The following is a 16,926-nucleotide window of genomic DNA, read 5'->3' on the forward strand; positions in this document are numbered from 1 at the left end:
TTAAGATTAAATTTACATTTGCTGCTAGGTACCTCTGACATCTTCATTCTTGTTTTAGATCTCTGTCATAACATGATTATTGTGTGATCACTACTGACAGCAGAACAGTCTCTATTTGTATAAGGCTCAAGCTTATCTCCAGGCATGGGCTCTGCAGCCATGCCAAGAGAAAAATTTTTCTGTGACTTGCCTCTTAGGTTTCAAAAATTATTCTTGTAAGAGTGGCAAGCAGGTTTTTTTGTAGCCTTATAAGAACTCCAAGATAAAAGCTGTAACAAAAACAAAACCAGTCAACCAAAAAAAAAAGGCAAATATATACATTATATATACATTATTTTTAGTGAGTGTCTGTCTCTGAAGAAATTTTAATCTAAATATATATTAAAAAAAAAGAAAGAAAGAGAAAGAAAAAAGGGTAGTCAAACTTCACCAGACATACTGAGGCACAGATTTTAATGACTTTTCCAAAGGTTTGAGGAACTGGATGTAGAACAGATCCTTTCCTTAGTCCGGTATTCTAACCACAAAGCTGTTTTTCTTACCACAAAGAACTAAGTGTTTTCACGAGTAAGTTTTCCAGGGCAGATTAACAACCAGTGTTATAATAAATTGTTACAGCTCTTATAAATCAGTTGATCTATTACTGATTATACCAACTGAAGATCTGCCACAGGCCTCTGCAGTAACAGATTCAGAACTGATCTTGGCATATCTCCGTGAGAAGTAAAAAATATATATCAAATGAAAGTGATTTAATAAACATTAGAAGAAGATAATAATAGGATTTCAAGTTTCAGTTTCCGTGGAAAATTCCATAATTTTCAAATTTTCTATGTCATAATTTTCACTTCTTGGAAACAATGAACAAATTTTCCCAGCTCACACTAGGAACTGTTAACTAAATCAGAGCAGTCATTCATCTACTTCAGTTACAGCGTTTTCACCATTCAGTTCCTTCCCAGCTGCCTCAGTGAAAAGTGCAAAAAAGGATGAAAAATGTCATACCATTGCAAAGTTACCTCTCACAGATATCGCTTTCAGAGATTAGAAACAGAAAAAGGAAACTGCAATGGTAAGGTGAACTGACCGCTACAAATCCAACAGCAATCTAATTCGGTTCACCACAAGGGCCTTTGGGATTTTCATACCTTATGTGCTTAATCAGATTTGAGATAATGCCCATTCATTAAGGAAACCATTTTTATTTCCCCAGGTTAGTAGCTTTCTTTCTCCAAACAGCTTTGCACTCCACTCTCTCTACAACAAGAGCCTGATAAGTGTTCAGGTCAAAACCACAGAACAGAAAAATGCCGAAGTGAAACTGGAAACCTTTTACCCACTCTCAGCTGAGATTTGTTTGCTTCTAACACCCAAGGGGAGTGAGGAAAAGTGTTCCAGTCACATGGCTCAAGTTGTATTGGGCAGTTGCCACCATGACAAAACCATGCTGAAGGAAATTGCATGATGAAGTCTACTATGATACTATGAATCAAGTCCTTTTCAGCCCTCCAAAAACTACAGAAATCACACTCTGTTACTTCAGGGTTTCTTTATAATTTCAAAATAGTGCAGGGTTTCTAGCAGACACAAGGGGTTGGAGGTGGACAAAATATTTCCGTGTACGTGAGAGCAATAAATTAATCAAGTATAATTTATCACCTCTTAATACCAAGCTTAATATAGCTTCTTAGCATGTTCATGTGTATAACGTGTTTAATGCTTACAATATAGCCACCAAAGGTTATTACAGATACGTGGATTACTAGGAATTACGTTAGAGAGTCAAACTATTGACTAGCGCTATAAATGTAACAGCAAAAAAAACATATTGTTCATGTAAAGGGAGATTAAAATATTCTATCTAAGCAAACTTAAATAAGATGCTACCTCCAAGAACCACTGAAAGTTCCCTTTAATGTTTATAATTTCACTTATTTTTTAGAGGATATTCTTAACTTGGGTTATTTCAGTGCTACATGTCACAACATTGCCTCAGAAGCCATTCAGTGGGCAAAATGAAGGACAAGAAGCTGAGTGCAGGATGATTGGCTACAGGGAGGAATGGAAACAAATGGCTAAAGGCAGAGCAACCTCTTCATCGGCTTTGCTTTCAAAGCACATATCATAAAACTGTGACTCAGACTTAGATTTAAGAGAAGAAATTGTGCCTGGGAATGGTGAAGTATTAGGAATGGGGAAAAGATAGACCTAGAGCCAAAATTTCAAAAGAGACAAAACTCAGCTGGAGAGACTTAAAGTAATGAAAGAAAAAAAGGTTAAGCTCAGAGCAGACTCTTGCAGAGCCTCAGATGGAAGCCAGGATTTTGGACCACTGCTCCTGTACTGGAAAATAGCTGATGGGTGCTGGTAAAGGCTTCATCCTCATTCTAATCTGCGGGTTCATTTCAGTTACCCTGTTATTCTCTGCAGTAGCACTACTGGCTGAAATGCTGCTGACGAAATAGTGATGTTGATCTGATGTTACTTGGCAAAAGGTCTGGGGCTGTATCAATTTGTATTCTGAAGTCTTTGCCAGAACTCGTACATGCATGCTCTTGCCTACATAATCTTAATTTGGTTCCTTACATGATAGTCTATAGTCATTCGTTGAGAAACTGTATTATGGCTTTGCTGCTGGAGTTGTGAATGGGTCAGTGAACCATGAGGAAAGGTAGACAGAGCTCCTAGGTAAGGCTATTAAATGTGGCCTCAGAGAACTGGGCTCTCTCCTCCACTGCCAGACTGCCCCTGGGGCACAGGAGTAAGTCATTTAATTGGAGTGCTCCTCTTGAAACTGTGGTTGACATACAAATCTTCAGGTAGGTAACAGAATTTAGTAGACACAACAGAATTTAGTAGACACAGTTCTTAGGCATATAAAATTCTGCCTAATGAAATGATCCTGGAAAATCACGGTATGTACATCTCAAGTGAGGCAGTCAAAGTCAGAAGCTCTGAAGTCTGTCTGATCCTGTGCGCACTCTGCAGCTATGTAAGGTGGACACACCAGCCCCACACTACTCAGGGCTTTTTTGGAGGAGGTACTGGAGTGATAAGCACTACGGGAAAGCTTCTGAACACATTAAGACTTCTGCCTTCATAGATCACTAGAGAAAAATGTGTGTGATCATGCAATTAAAGGCTGCATCTTAATGCATGTGCACAAGGAACCAAATGATGGTTGCATAGGCAACCGTAATTCTGATATTTCCTAGGTTTTCAGTGCTTGCCTTTAAAATCTTAATAATGTGCTCTTAATATAGTGGCTTTCTGGTATATAACGTGTAATTATCTGAAACTATGTATGTGATGTTTTCTGTGTATCTGGGGAACATTTTGTTTTTGTGCTTTAAAAGGATCCTGAAGAATAATCATTATTTAACTAAAACATCTTTGGCTTTCTTTTTGCTTTGCTTTTTTGTGGAAGCCACAAACAGATTTTCACATACAAGATGAATAATGTGTAGGAAGAGTGAGGAAGGAAGGGAATTGACTTTTTTTTTGAAGTATGTGAATTTAATTTCACCAGACACTTTATTTCAATTGTAATGCACATCCAAATTTATAAAATAGGATCTCCTTCTGAGTGCTTCAATGTGTTTTATCATACCCTATTGAAAAAATTCACATTTTACAAAATGCACTTTTTTCAACTGATTTTTCAGTTGTGATGTATATTCATTTCCAACTGAAATTGAATTGAAAATGAATATACATCAATATCTTCAGTACTAGGTAGCATAAAAACATTCCGCATCTTCAGAATACGAAGCAAAATGCAATCATAGACATGGTGGGCAACTGTTAGAGTACCTGATCAGATTTAAATAGCTCATAGAAATAAACTTTCTTAAACTACTGGATTTTTCATAAAAACTATTTTTCCCATCAGTGCCGGGGAAAAGGGATCAGCTATCCAACACAGCTAAACTAAAAAGCATTGTGGCACTTGCAGTAGGAAAAATCCTCTGTTCCCTGCTGCCCCAGGTTCTCTGCAACATAACTGTACACATAAATCCCTCTCCCTGTTGAAAAAGTGTATATTTCAATATCGAAACCAAGCAAGTGTAATAGACAGTCATGAAATTAATCTGCCAGCACCATCAATGTTTCCTAGTTTTGGAGGAATACATTCATGGTTATGAAATGTATGATTATTTCTCAGACCACAAACTACGAAAAAACAATCCCACTTTGTCAGCTAAAAGATATCCGATGGAATTTTCTCCTGTATTCCTAATGATCACAGAGATAACACATTCTCGATATTGTATCACAAGCAAAATATCACAGGAATCCTAATTCCTTCACGTTAAAACATAGCTGCATACCCTCAATATAGAATCTCAGAAATACTAAGAAAAAAAATGCCCAAGGCTGGAGCAGATAATGTCCACCCACCTCAGTTAAAAATCAAAGTAAATATGATATATCAGTTTAACAAAATAAGACATCAGTAGCAGAAAGTAGGTATTTATCCAGTTTTTTTACTCGTTTCTTCTATTCCTTGTTACTTACCTCTGAGGGCTGCTGCTTGCTCGGAGCACACAGAAGGCAGCAGCTCAGTCCAAGGAAGAAACCAGTTACTTCCTTTCACCCTCTGTTCTGCCTTGAAACTCCTTCACTTTTTTTCTTTTCAAGTTGCATAGAAATACAAGGATGGACCCTTTGGGCTCTATCCAGGTCTGTTTATATTATGTAAAACAGATGAATACATTTCCTATTTTAACCATGAAAATCATGCCTTCACTGACAGGCGCCCGGATCATTAATAGTATACTGTATGCAACTGTGAAAACCCACGTAATGCTCAGAATTGGGCTCAGTTTTCTAAATGAAGAACCAGATGAAAATCTGCAAACCAACTTGTCTTTGTCACAGAAGTTTCTCTTTTTTTTCTCCTGTAGAAGAAGCTGGAAGTCACTGTTTAACCAAGATAGGTTTTTCACTGGAAATGCTGGAGGAGACCTCTAGACTCTATTTAGCACCAGAACCAAACACATTGGAGAGTTTTGGTCTTTAAAGTGCCTCTAACCCCACTAACTTTCGGTCGGCTCCCACACCAAACCTGTGATTCCTTTCTCCCAAGGCAATTTTGTCGTACAGCAATGTCAGCAAACTGCTTCAGCAGTGTTTGAAAAGATTCCAGCTTAAATTACAGTAGTGAAAGCCTGCTCTGGGCTTTACCCTTACTATTTTTTCTAGACTATTTAAATTTCATATTATTCCCCACCCAGTCTTAACCATACTTCCCAGAACGCAGGAAAACAGTCTTTCCTTCCTGCCATCCTAAATGCCTTCATTAGGGAGACTTAACATTGAAGTGTTTTGGAAAGGCAGATGCTCTAGATTTAAAAGAAACAAGAAGAGATGACTCTCCATGAACAGCTGCATTGCTCTCAACTTGAAGCAAGCTGTATCTCAGAACGGTTTTGTACATTATTTTGTCACTGGGAACATATTATTACCATCTAAATTTAAAAACACGGGCTTTGTTACATGAAGGCGAAAGTAGACTTAAAACCACAATGACTTCTGTTCAAGTATTCTCTGCTGATGATGCAGAAAATATCAAGGTGAAGAACAGTGCTTGTTTTAGGTGGACGTTGCTTGCAAGGTGTCTGTACAAATCTGGCCAAAACCACAGGCACAGGAATTCTTCCACACTTTCAAATAAGGCAGTATTCAGAGTTCTCTGCTGAAATCTCATTCTGCAGCTGCTTCAGGTCTTTGTTGACTACTCAGGAGTATCTTGTCCCTACTAACAAGCACTATTATGTTACATCTTAAGAGATGGATGGGCATTAAACCTATGTTCTGAAGTTACCATTTTTCAGTTCTAAAGGAAAATACCTCTCAAATAAACTGAGCAGTAACTGCTTCTGTAGATTTTAGGTCAAGTAATTCTTGAAATACTGTTCTGGCAAACAGGCCCACCTCTGAGCACTAGGCATACCTCTTGCTCTTAAAATGGCTAGTGAATTTCCAAAATCCTGGGAGAAAATCTAAACAAAATTTCAGAAAATTCTTATGAATTTAAACTAAATCAGGCCTTTTTGCCCATTTAAATGCAAATTAACTTTTGTTTTCCTCTTATTGAGTTTTCCAATGCATCTTCTACAAGTGTTTACATTGATTTTCCATAATACTTTAAGCAGTCCATGACTGACTGATACATTTCAACTCAGGTACATTGCCTATTCTAAAAAAGTGTACTAATTGTATGGATAATGTAAGATTGATTTATTTTAATTCAATGAACATATGTAAAACAGAGACACAGACTTCCAGTCATAAACAAGCCTGCTACTCTCTGAGGGATATTTTAAAGAAAAAGTTGAATGAAATACTATTTCAATAACTGTTAACATCACTTGCAGTCTTTTAATTAATGTCAACGGCACAACTTAGGTCAACATTTTTGTGTATATATACATATATATATATACATGATAAATATACAAAAATGTTCTCGCTAAGGAATTTGCTGAATGTAATTTTTGCATTTCAGATGTTTCCGATTCTCTCTAGCAAGGGAGCCAGTATAAAAATATGGAAGGTAAACTTCTAGATAAGTCTGGATTTCCTGATTATTTTTTATGTAATTATGTCTGTAATGTGAGAAGAGATTAAAGATCTTAGAGAAGGAAATGCAATGACAAGTTGAAAACAAAAATCTTTTTTTTTTTTTTTTATTTAGTAGCAGTTTGCCTCGGGAGCATTATCCTGACGCATCAATCAGCATCTAGCCATTAATCTAATTGTTATTCAGCAAGTACTCCCTATAATAATCTCTCAGGCATGTGCTGCAAGTCTAATGATTTTTGTGTGCTGTGTCATAAGAGAAAGAAGCACGTTGAGTCATCTTGCAAGACTCTTCACCTTATGGCTGGCAAGACTAGCCTTTCCCTGTATGACTCCTGAATGTAAACTTGGGCGGGTAAATAAGGCTGCGATCAGAATACTGGACAGCTGGGTAAAGTGGGGAAAAGTGAAAGATAAAGTAGAAGGGAAAGGGCAAATATATCTTAAAATGAATTAAAGAAAAAAGACAAAGGAGACGATGACTATTTCAGCAATCTGCGTACAGCTTCACTCTTTTTACTTGAATTTCTGAATTTCTGGAAAGAAGCTATGACAACCAAAGGCCTCACTTTCAAATATAAATAACAAATATTAAGCAGAATTAAACTAAAAAATCTGACCCAACAAACTTCCCAAACATATGTTCAAATTTAAGTACATAGTCTTAGCAAAGTTAATAGGATTCATCTGTCAGTAAGATGCCTTATGTGCAAACATGCTTTGCTTCTTTGAGTTTTAAATCCACATTTGCTAAGCATATGACTACTTGAAATTTAGGTACACAAGTTTGGAAATCTAGCAAAAGCTTCTGAAATATTTTGCTGAAAAATAAAACTGAGACCTTTCCTGTTTTAGAAGCTTATACGAATTGTTACTCAAAGAACTACTGTCAAAAGAACTGGTAGTTAACCAATGGAGGAATTGTGTCCTGGCCACATGTAATTCTGGTGGGTTTTTGAAGCAAACTGCGGAGAACATTCAAAAATTCAACTGCAAGTTGAATTTTTTGGTACAGGACTGTGCTAGCAAATGAATCAACATGCTGAGAAGGTTGACGTCTTATATTCTTGCTTACCAAAAAGCTTAGAATGGATTAAATTCAGATTCAGGTTTTCCATTACTATAAAAAATGTAGAAGTTTTCCTCCTTAACAGGAGACTTAACGCAGACTTCAATGTTGCCTTTTTGCATGAGACTCAGAACTCTGATTTTTACACTTTCATATACGAGGCACCTCTGGCAATTTACACTGCAGGAATAAATAATCTCTATTTGAATTCATGCCTTTTTAAAATATCTCTTTAAGAATCTGGGCCCCCTTAATACACTTTGGTGTTCTCCAGGTACTGGAGAACTAAGATTTTGTTCAGCTGTTTTTAGTAAACGTACTTCAGATATGTGGATTTTGTAAAGCATCGTAAATGTTTCATGTGATGTTGCGTGGATATAATATTCTACATTTCTGCTGTCAGTGCATTTCTGTGTTAGAAGACATTAGTTTATGTATGAGCACATTGTAGATCTTCGATTACAACTAGAAAATACGGTATTCTTTGCTGGCACAAAATGGTGAGCCCTTTTATTGAATCTGGGTAACATTCCATTTTCTACTGTTTCATTGCACAGTTTGTTTAAGTATCTTTCAATTAAAAAGAGGTTGAATTGCCAAATTTACCATTTGCTACATGACTGCAACAGTTGACATAGCACGGACTCGGCATACCAAACCCAAGCTTGTTTCTCCATTTTGGCAGGGATGGGTAAGGACAAATTGGCTCTTGAAAATCCAAGGTGCTTTACTTCTGCCTCCAGTTTTTCAAGGGGAAAAAAAAAAAAGGAAAGAAAGAAAGAAAACTGAAAATTTGACTGTATATCAGAATGCTGAGTGCTAATTTTAGAACTCTTCAAAATAGAATCAGTAGTCACTTGGGAACACTGAAGAAAAATTGGCAATTGAGGAATCCCTGTTAAGCAGGTTTTAATGAAATTAAGACTATAACTTATTTGGTATTTCTTAAATACTCATAAATTGTGTACGGATTAAATTTTGATCCATAAATTTTGATTCCTTCTTCTATCAGAGGAATTTCTTCTGTCTTCCTTGCAACCAAAGACTGGAAACAATTACTCCTTAAATCAGAAACTCTGATTTTAAAGCCTTTTTCATTTGAATACACTTGACATGCTTGGAGTACTTTGTTCTTATTTCAATAATTAACATTTGTAACCTAGTCTGTTTTGGAAATAATGTGGCAGTCAGTTAAAAAAAAAAAAAAAAAAAAAAAGAGAGAGAGAGATCAGATATTCCAGTATATTCCTGGAAGCATCTTTTAAATGTCCTAAACAGTATTTTCAAAAGCTATGCTATCTCCGTGTCTCTTGATCAGCCTTAATTAGGATAATTTTGGGTTTTTTTGTTTTGTTTTGTTTTTTTTAAATGTGGTAATAATTTCCTTTTGCTTTCACAACAAGGCCTTTTGTCATTTTTTATTTTTATCATCTGTCACAAAAATTTGTTGTACGTGTAAGCAATTTAATGGTTCACTGAATGGTTGTTATGCAACTGGATTGTATAAAATCCTGTCCAAGCCTAGAAATTGCTGCAAAGGGGAAAGAGAGAATTGGTGAAAAACTGAGAATTTACATATATGTTCTGTTTGTATGTATATCTTATATATGTGGTTTTGCATTGCTACCCTTTTTGTTAACCCTGTGGGTGTAAGGGGGAAGAGAAGATTAGTTACCTTTTGTTTAGGGTACAGAAAGAGATAGCTGCTGCCTATTCCCAGCACAGTCAAGACTCTAGAGTCATAATTTAGCCAACAGGGAATATATAGTAGCAAATCTGTTTTACATGGGTCTGAAATGATTACTTTAACAGTATACCATTGCTAGCTCCACTTCATGGTTAGTTTTTCAAACAGAAGCCGCTCAGTGTAATGCGGATCTACTATTTAAATCAAAGAGCCTGGTCTTAACTGCATAGGTGAAGAATGATAAATCCCGTATTCCAGCTGCACTAATGTCATGATTCAAAGGCTTTCTATCAATACTCGTTACAATCCTATGAATGAATACAGTGGATGGGAAATATCACTTTTTAAAGCTGTCACTGATACAGCTTGTTAGCTACCATGAAAGTACGTAAAAGAACCCGAAGTTAGATGCACAAAAGCTACCTGTAGAGGAAGAAGCATATGACGTTGCAATTAAGGATTTTTTCATCAGTTAAACACTGTATATAGAGGCTGAATTAATGCTTTACCACAATAACTTTAATTCTGGCACTTCCTAACTTGATTTTAATACCAAACTAAAATACTATTCTACGTTTGAGGATCAGGGTGCAATCAATGGAAAGGGAAGGTTCTGCCGGTATTATTCACTCACATCACTAAATCATATTTATTTCTGTTGACCATTATTGTGATTATCTATACAGCAAAGTATTATTACTCTGTGAATGAAAAATGGATAATGATTCTAAGTTGATTATAGATAGGTAGTACTCCAAAAGACGTGAAAGACACAACACTGCATTTCTTAATTTACTGTCACTGATTTTCACAGGAATAAGAGCTTATCTTAAGGTATTTGACAGACTAAAAAAAATGTAATCACGCTGTACACTTGTTGTTTCTGCAGTCGCAATATAACATCATAATTCAATTTATTTTCCAACCATAGTATCCTCTAAGAAACTAGAAACATGATCATCTTGCAAAGAACCTTTGGATTGGACTATATAATCTGAGATCCCTTCCAACCTGGATCATCCTGTGATTTTTACAGATAAAATACATGTCCATATCCATCAATTATTCCACATTCATCAACTATTTCCTATATTTTTAACCTATATTTTTACAGATGTCCAAATGTATGTTTTTAGCCTTCAGGCAGAAACACTGAAGCACAATAGAAAATTCCACTTGACCACAGTTGGAAGAGTTAGAAGCTTATAAATCACCCACACTACTACATTAACTTTTGTGAAACAAGAAATAGTAAGCCATGTTCATTTTGTCTCCGTACAAAAAATACAACTAGCAGAAATGGAACAGTTGTTTGTAATCAACAGCTGGTATTGATTAACTTCTTGGGATGACATTTTTATTTGCAACTGAAATTGCAAGTTTGACCTCCAAACAAAATTTTCAGGGAAGCTTTACAGATGTTATATAGCATCGCATCAGATATGGTTTTCTTTTCTCATCAGTTAAAATAAGACCCTTGTAACTTCTAACATTCATCACCACAGAGATAACTTGAAAAATGGATGACCAATTTTTCACCAGCCAACATAAATGATAGTGAAAAGAGTGATGTCACAAAGAAGCATTCCTGCTTTTCAACAATCTCTTTTCACATTGTATGAGCTTCACTTCACAATCTGTGTTGCATTTTCATTTATACACAGCACACTGTGTGAAAACGTGTTTTTTTTGTAGTCAGTTCTGAAAACACGGACTTCAGTCCTCCATATATGTGATAAATCATTATACAACTGATTATTGTCATATCGTACATTGCATGGCCCATAGCCTTGAAAGCATATTTTCATTGCTCAGATGACTAAAACTGGCTAATATTTTTATGCATGTACATAGATCCAAATCAGCGTGTCATGAATTGTTGAATTTTTGTTCAGCAACGCTTTCATGGACTACCGTTTTGTGTCTCTTTTGATTAGCCTCCTTAAAAATCACTAAAGAATTTAAGACAGGCTCTATATTAATCAGACACTAAGACTAAGATATACCAACATGATATATATCCTCATAAACATACATTTATCTTTATCAATCAGCGCTAGAAGTACCAGTGATTTATCAGAGTGTACCAGAGAGCACTCCACTATTCAGCACCAAGGTCAGCTCAGGGCTACACACAACCTATAGAAAAGGACCTTGCTTCATTAAAAAGTCAAAACTCTCAAAAAAAAGTAGAGAGAGAGCAATATTAAATTAGTATAACACTTCACGGAAATAAGCAATCCTGATAGAGAAGATTTTACCAAAAAAAAAAAAATTGTATTCATCAGCTGTATTCTTTATAGAACATTCTATGGGGAATATAATGCAAATGGGTGTATGTGAGATAAAGTTTGTAACATTTTTTGCTCTTAATAATGCATAGTGCAGGTACCTGTATATGTGGTGGAAGAAAAGCCAGAAGAACTGTGAACTGTACATGCATCTATTTTTCTTTGAATTGCCTATGTACAAAATATGGGCTAAATCGTGCCTTTAGGCACAGTGTTGAACAAAGATCATAAATTGCACAATCTCAGAAGACATGATATTCTAGCACAACTCCCTCTTTGCTTCATGATAGGGCAGTCACAAATTACTTTTTCAGAAGCAGTCCACAGCACGTCTGCAATGTCTCCGATGCACTCACTAATCAGGGCATTGCATTGTTACAGCAAAGGCCTATTTCGCCTTCCACTTCTTATCGTCTACTCCTCAACTTCTTCTTCCATAGAAGAAGGATGCCATAGGGAACAGATTGTGTCTATGCTCCCTCATATGCAGGCTGAGATAGATGTACATTTCCACTCCCTTAAACAGATGTATGTAGTATTTCACAAACGTAGGGATTTATTTAGTGTAGATTTGGCTGACTTACATCTCCTTTGTGTGTGGACTTGAAACATGGAGGTGCAGTTGGTTTATTAGACTGATATGAATGTGTTCCTCACCTTAAATTGATCTAGATGCATGTGAGATGAGAACTCAGAAGGCCTATGTATCTTTTTCTATATGTAAAAAGGCAAATGTGGTCCTGCTGGAGTTATTACATATCAAGCCAAAGAGTGCTTTTATTTTTAAATAACTATTTGTCCTGGGTTCTGAACAAGACTTTGGCAATCCACTAGTGACAACAAAACTGCACTAACAGTATAAAACTTCTGAAACTTTGAAGTGGTTGTACAGGTTGTTGTGTTGTGGTGGTAGGCAATTCTGGTACATAGTCTGAGAAAGCAAAATCGTAGTAGGGTTAGAAAATGTTCCAAAGGCAGGAAGCTTGGAATATGAAATAGCACTAGAGAGAACATGGCAACAATGCATATGGGAAATCCCGAAATAAAAAGTCAAGTACATTTATTTAAATAACCAGTCTGATACAGTACTGCGCACAAAGATATTTCAGTTTAGAAGTTGTCCATTAAGTGAATTTAATGGCTTGTTTATATGGCAGTGCTTACAAAAACTAATCCAAATTATCTAATGGTGTGTGCTTGGAGTAGCTTAATTAAACAACACTAAATTTGCATGAATACTCTCAGAATTAAAATAGTTTAGGTTCATTTACTTTGGAAAAGAGCAAAGCTAAATTAACTCGAGCTCACTTTAATTCTGGACATGAATGTCCACATAGATGTTACTAAAGTTTAATTAATCTACTTCACTTTCCCATGTAGTGAAACTACATGGATTTTCATAGTCCGTATTTATGTAAACAAGCTCTAAACACACACTTATGATATTTCAAGACTGCTTTATTTTCTATTACACTCCATATGGGTTAATTTAACAGTCACTAGAAGGAGCCAAGTATTAGCTGATCGTTCTTAACCGAGACCATATTTTCCATCACTGTCTGTAAAAGACAAATTTTTACACATTCTCTGAATTATAGGCCTTAGTGTATCCCTATAAGCCTTACAGTCCACTGATAATGAACAAAAGAAGCTATATGTGATTCTTTAGAAAAAACATATTCAATCAAATTCCAAGTCTAAAAATGATATTGCTAAGGATGTTCCTTTGCAAAATAACTTATAGCATACAAATTGGATTTTCTAGATAACATGCTAAAACCACAATTTGAAATTATTTTTGGATTGTGTCCCAGTGCAAATCAATCTTATGGATTCTGAAACTGCTAAGACAGATCTTGAAATGGTAATTAATTTGATATCATGATTTTGAAGTCAAAGAAGAAACTCAGATTTATAGCTGCTGAAGGCTCTAACCCAACAATTATAATCAATATATTTTTTTAGCTTTCACTGTTTCCAGACTTGTTGGGTCCCCTCATTAGTTTCAATTTTTAAAATTTTCTCCTGTTCATGGGGTGAGAAACTCTATCTTTGGCTGCAACTCTGTTCAAATCACAGCTTGTTAGGCATGGTTCATGTTAACTGTGATTTCAGTTGGCAGGGCACTAGATTAGCTGTTGATATCAAGCCAACATTTAATTTTGGTTTTTTTTTTGAGTCATCTGTTGCCAGTTCCCATGACAACTGATCTTCTAGCCTTCAGATTTACTAGAGAGAACTGTTAAAATGGCCAGGAGTACATATAGGTATTCTTTGAGGTAGATGGAAGTTCAACTGTTTCTTCAATGGCAACTAAAAGACCTTTTCAGCTTTGCCTTCAGCAACACGTGATTTCTGTTCATGAAAACACAGATGGCCATATATTAGAAAAATAGAGTGAATGGTAGTTTTTAACCAACAAATCCGTTTTAGCAACTTTTCCCTCCATCCACAGAATGAAGGTCTTTATGTACAAGATCATGCAATGCAAAGGATAGGCCAAAATATTTTTACACTCTCTCTTGCATATCAGTAATAATGCCAGCAAGTGACTTTTCAGGTACAGATTCCTTTGGTCTTCGTTACAGTACCTGTACATTTCCATTTAGTGTTTCACAAATGTGTGACTTAGGTAAAAGAAATATCGCAGGAAGACAACACTCGTGTACTAAGTCAATGCAGAAGTTGTAACAGAGAAGATAGATTGCTCAGAATGCTATAGAAGCTTCTTGAAGCAAACATACCTTTTGCTAAAAACAATAGTCAGTATATATAAAATATGTACTACCCATATACCCACAGGGTATGAAAGCTTAATAAAAAATAAATATCATATTGGATCTCAAGCAGTTCTTATAGGAGAATGCTAATATGCAGCGGTTATTTCTTAGACCATCTCCTGTTGAGTTTCACAGACTGAGCTGGAGTGGTTTCCAAAGTCTAAATTCCACATTCCTCTTATATACTGGGTACCAAACCCTGCGAAACACTAGGCATCCCCAAATCCCTTTGAAATAAATGGAATCATAAATGTAATAGAAAAAGGTGCATAACTGTTTGAAATACTGGTAGAGACTTCAGGAAAAAAAAAATCAGACCATCCTTTTACCTCTTCATTAGGCAAACATTTGTCTCTCGTGTATGAGAAGAAAATAAGCAGCTAGAGAACTTTGTCATTTGATTTGGGTATTGTCCACTGCCCAGAAATTTGTACTAACAAGCATTAGTTTCAGGAGGATGTTTTATTATCCCAGACCTCCGCAAAAACTGCAGCAGGCACTGCGATGTTTGCAAACTCACAGTACTCAGGACTGTGATCTAAGAATCAATGACCCTCTGCAAATGCAATCGGCTAGTGGTTTTCATGCACCCCATTCACTTTATGTTTCATTATACATATTTGGATGACTTTTCCAGGCTGGTTCTTCAACAGCAAATCAAGATTGTTTTCCTAAATGTGAGGGTGCACAGGCCTATCATCTAGCTTCAAACTGAGAATAAGGCAATTATTCTGACAAAGAGCTACCTTGCTTCTCTTCTCCTCCTCTGCCCAGTATAAGCAGTTAAAACAGATTTTAAAGATAATGGGGGTGTATGTGGGAGAAAGTGAAAGATAAGAAAAGAGAATACACCAGTTCCTCAGCTTAAGTTAACTATCCCAATTCCACTGAGGACAGCCATTTTCCACCAGCTGAAAATCTAGCCCATTAGAAATCAAATCCCAGGTGGCCAAGTATGTTTGGTACCAGCCATACTGCATATAACTGACTGGCTTTTTCTTACAACAACTCTCCTCTATTTGAGTAAAGCCACCCTTCACACTAGACTGTTGTGACTGGTAAAAACTGGTGTAAACTAATGACACAACAAAGCACTGCGGCTGGGCTGTATGGTTGCCATCTTTCAGTACTACAATGGAGATTAAACAACTGCATACATTAACTCCAGCAGTTTTCGCTGTACCAGTTCAGGCTGTGAATTCAGGCTCTGACTGATTGTTTTACAATCCAGTTGGCTCATGAATGTCATTGATGCAGATGCTGGCATACATTCAAAATGCTTTGTTTCATGTTTTGCTTTTATCTTTAAATATATTTGAGTAGTTTTTTTCACCCTTTTAAAACAACTCACATAATAGGTAGAGCTAAAAATGATCTAATAGCTTCAGTGCCTTAGAGCTACTGCCATGCATGAAATTCAGACTGTGACTATAAAAAGGAGAGCTTTCCCTCTAATTCTAATTTTTAGCTAGCTATCTCTGTACTTTTTGAGAAAGACAGAACTTGTTCATGTTTCAAGTCAACATCAGTTAAAAAAAATACAATATGATGGTTTGCAGAAAGATCGTCTGGGGAACTTGGGGCAAAACTGGTTTTTTGACTGGCTGAGGAGGCAATACATTTAGGAAGATTAGTAGTTACTAATTAAGATTTTAGAGTGACCCAAATTTGTTTTTTACAGCCCTTACTCTTTAGTTGGATGCAATGAAAGCCAATACAGTTGAGCAAGTAATTCCTGATGAGTAATATATTTGCACCTTCACTTACTATCTGCATATTCCCTTTGATGGAATTACAGTTTTCCTGACACTATCATCAACTTGTACTTGCTAAATTATTTCTGCAAAGTGTTCAAAATATATATTGCATGAGTTCGACAGCCAAGCACAAGTGGCATGGCACAGTTCTTGTCCAATACCTTATGTCAGTTCCCTCTTTGATTGAGTGCAACTCTTAATTAAATTTATTTGCATATGTGCAAAACATATGCTTGGTTATTCAAACCTTGCTTCATACTGATGTTGCCTAATTTTATTAAATGAGACCACTATAAATTTTAGGGGAAATTAGACAAAATAAGAATAGATAGAACCATTTTATTGTTTTAGACTAACATGACTATTTTGTACCTATCTTGTGAGAATTTTAATATTTTATCTATTTACAATATATTTATGTGCAGTTTGAGTAAACATAGATTGTTACTGTGTTTTACTACATGCTTCACTTCAGCAGAGGCTGACTCAGGGTGTTCTGAGACAACTGCATTGAGACACTCGTGGAGACTGATTTTAGGTTGGCCCGTAACCGTTATGAGTTTGTACCAGACCACTCAGGTTGCCTACTGTGGGAAGCTGGCCTGTCCACTGGAGGTTGTTTTAATTATGTTATCTGCTGTAAAGCAGACTATTTTGTATCCTCTAAACCTGTTCTAACAATTCAGGCATTTATTCAGAGGCTGATATATTTATTATCAATAAAAAAAAAAACAGGAGAATACTAAGAATTTCTGCA

At 36.0% G+C, this 16,926-nt stretch overlaps 1 protein-coding gene across 6 annotated transcripts in view; it reads right to left on the reverse strand.

The window, feature by feature from the left end:
• Window positions 1-16,926, reverse strand: part of PHACTR3 (phosphatase and actin regulator 3) — a 112,884-nt gene that overhangs the window by 76,545 nt on the left and 19,413 nt on the right. Inside the window, exon 1 of one of the 6 annotated variants that reach the window (XM_083801780.1) lies at window positions 4,519-6,651. The exons of 4 other annotated variants lie outside the window; for them this stretch is intronic. The gene's annotated coding sequence lies outside the window, so the exon portion shown is untranslated. Of the gene's footprint in view, window positions 1-4,518; window positions 6,652-16,926 lie in introns of those variants that run through there. One more of the 6 variants, XM_083801781.1, reaches the window with a different exon arrangement.

This window comes from Anser anser (genome assembly GCF_964211835.1).
Source record: "Anser anser genome assembly, chromosome: 16".
Lineage (NCBI taxonomy): Eukaryota > Metazoa > Chordata > Aves > Anseriformes > Anatidae > Anser > Anser anser.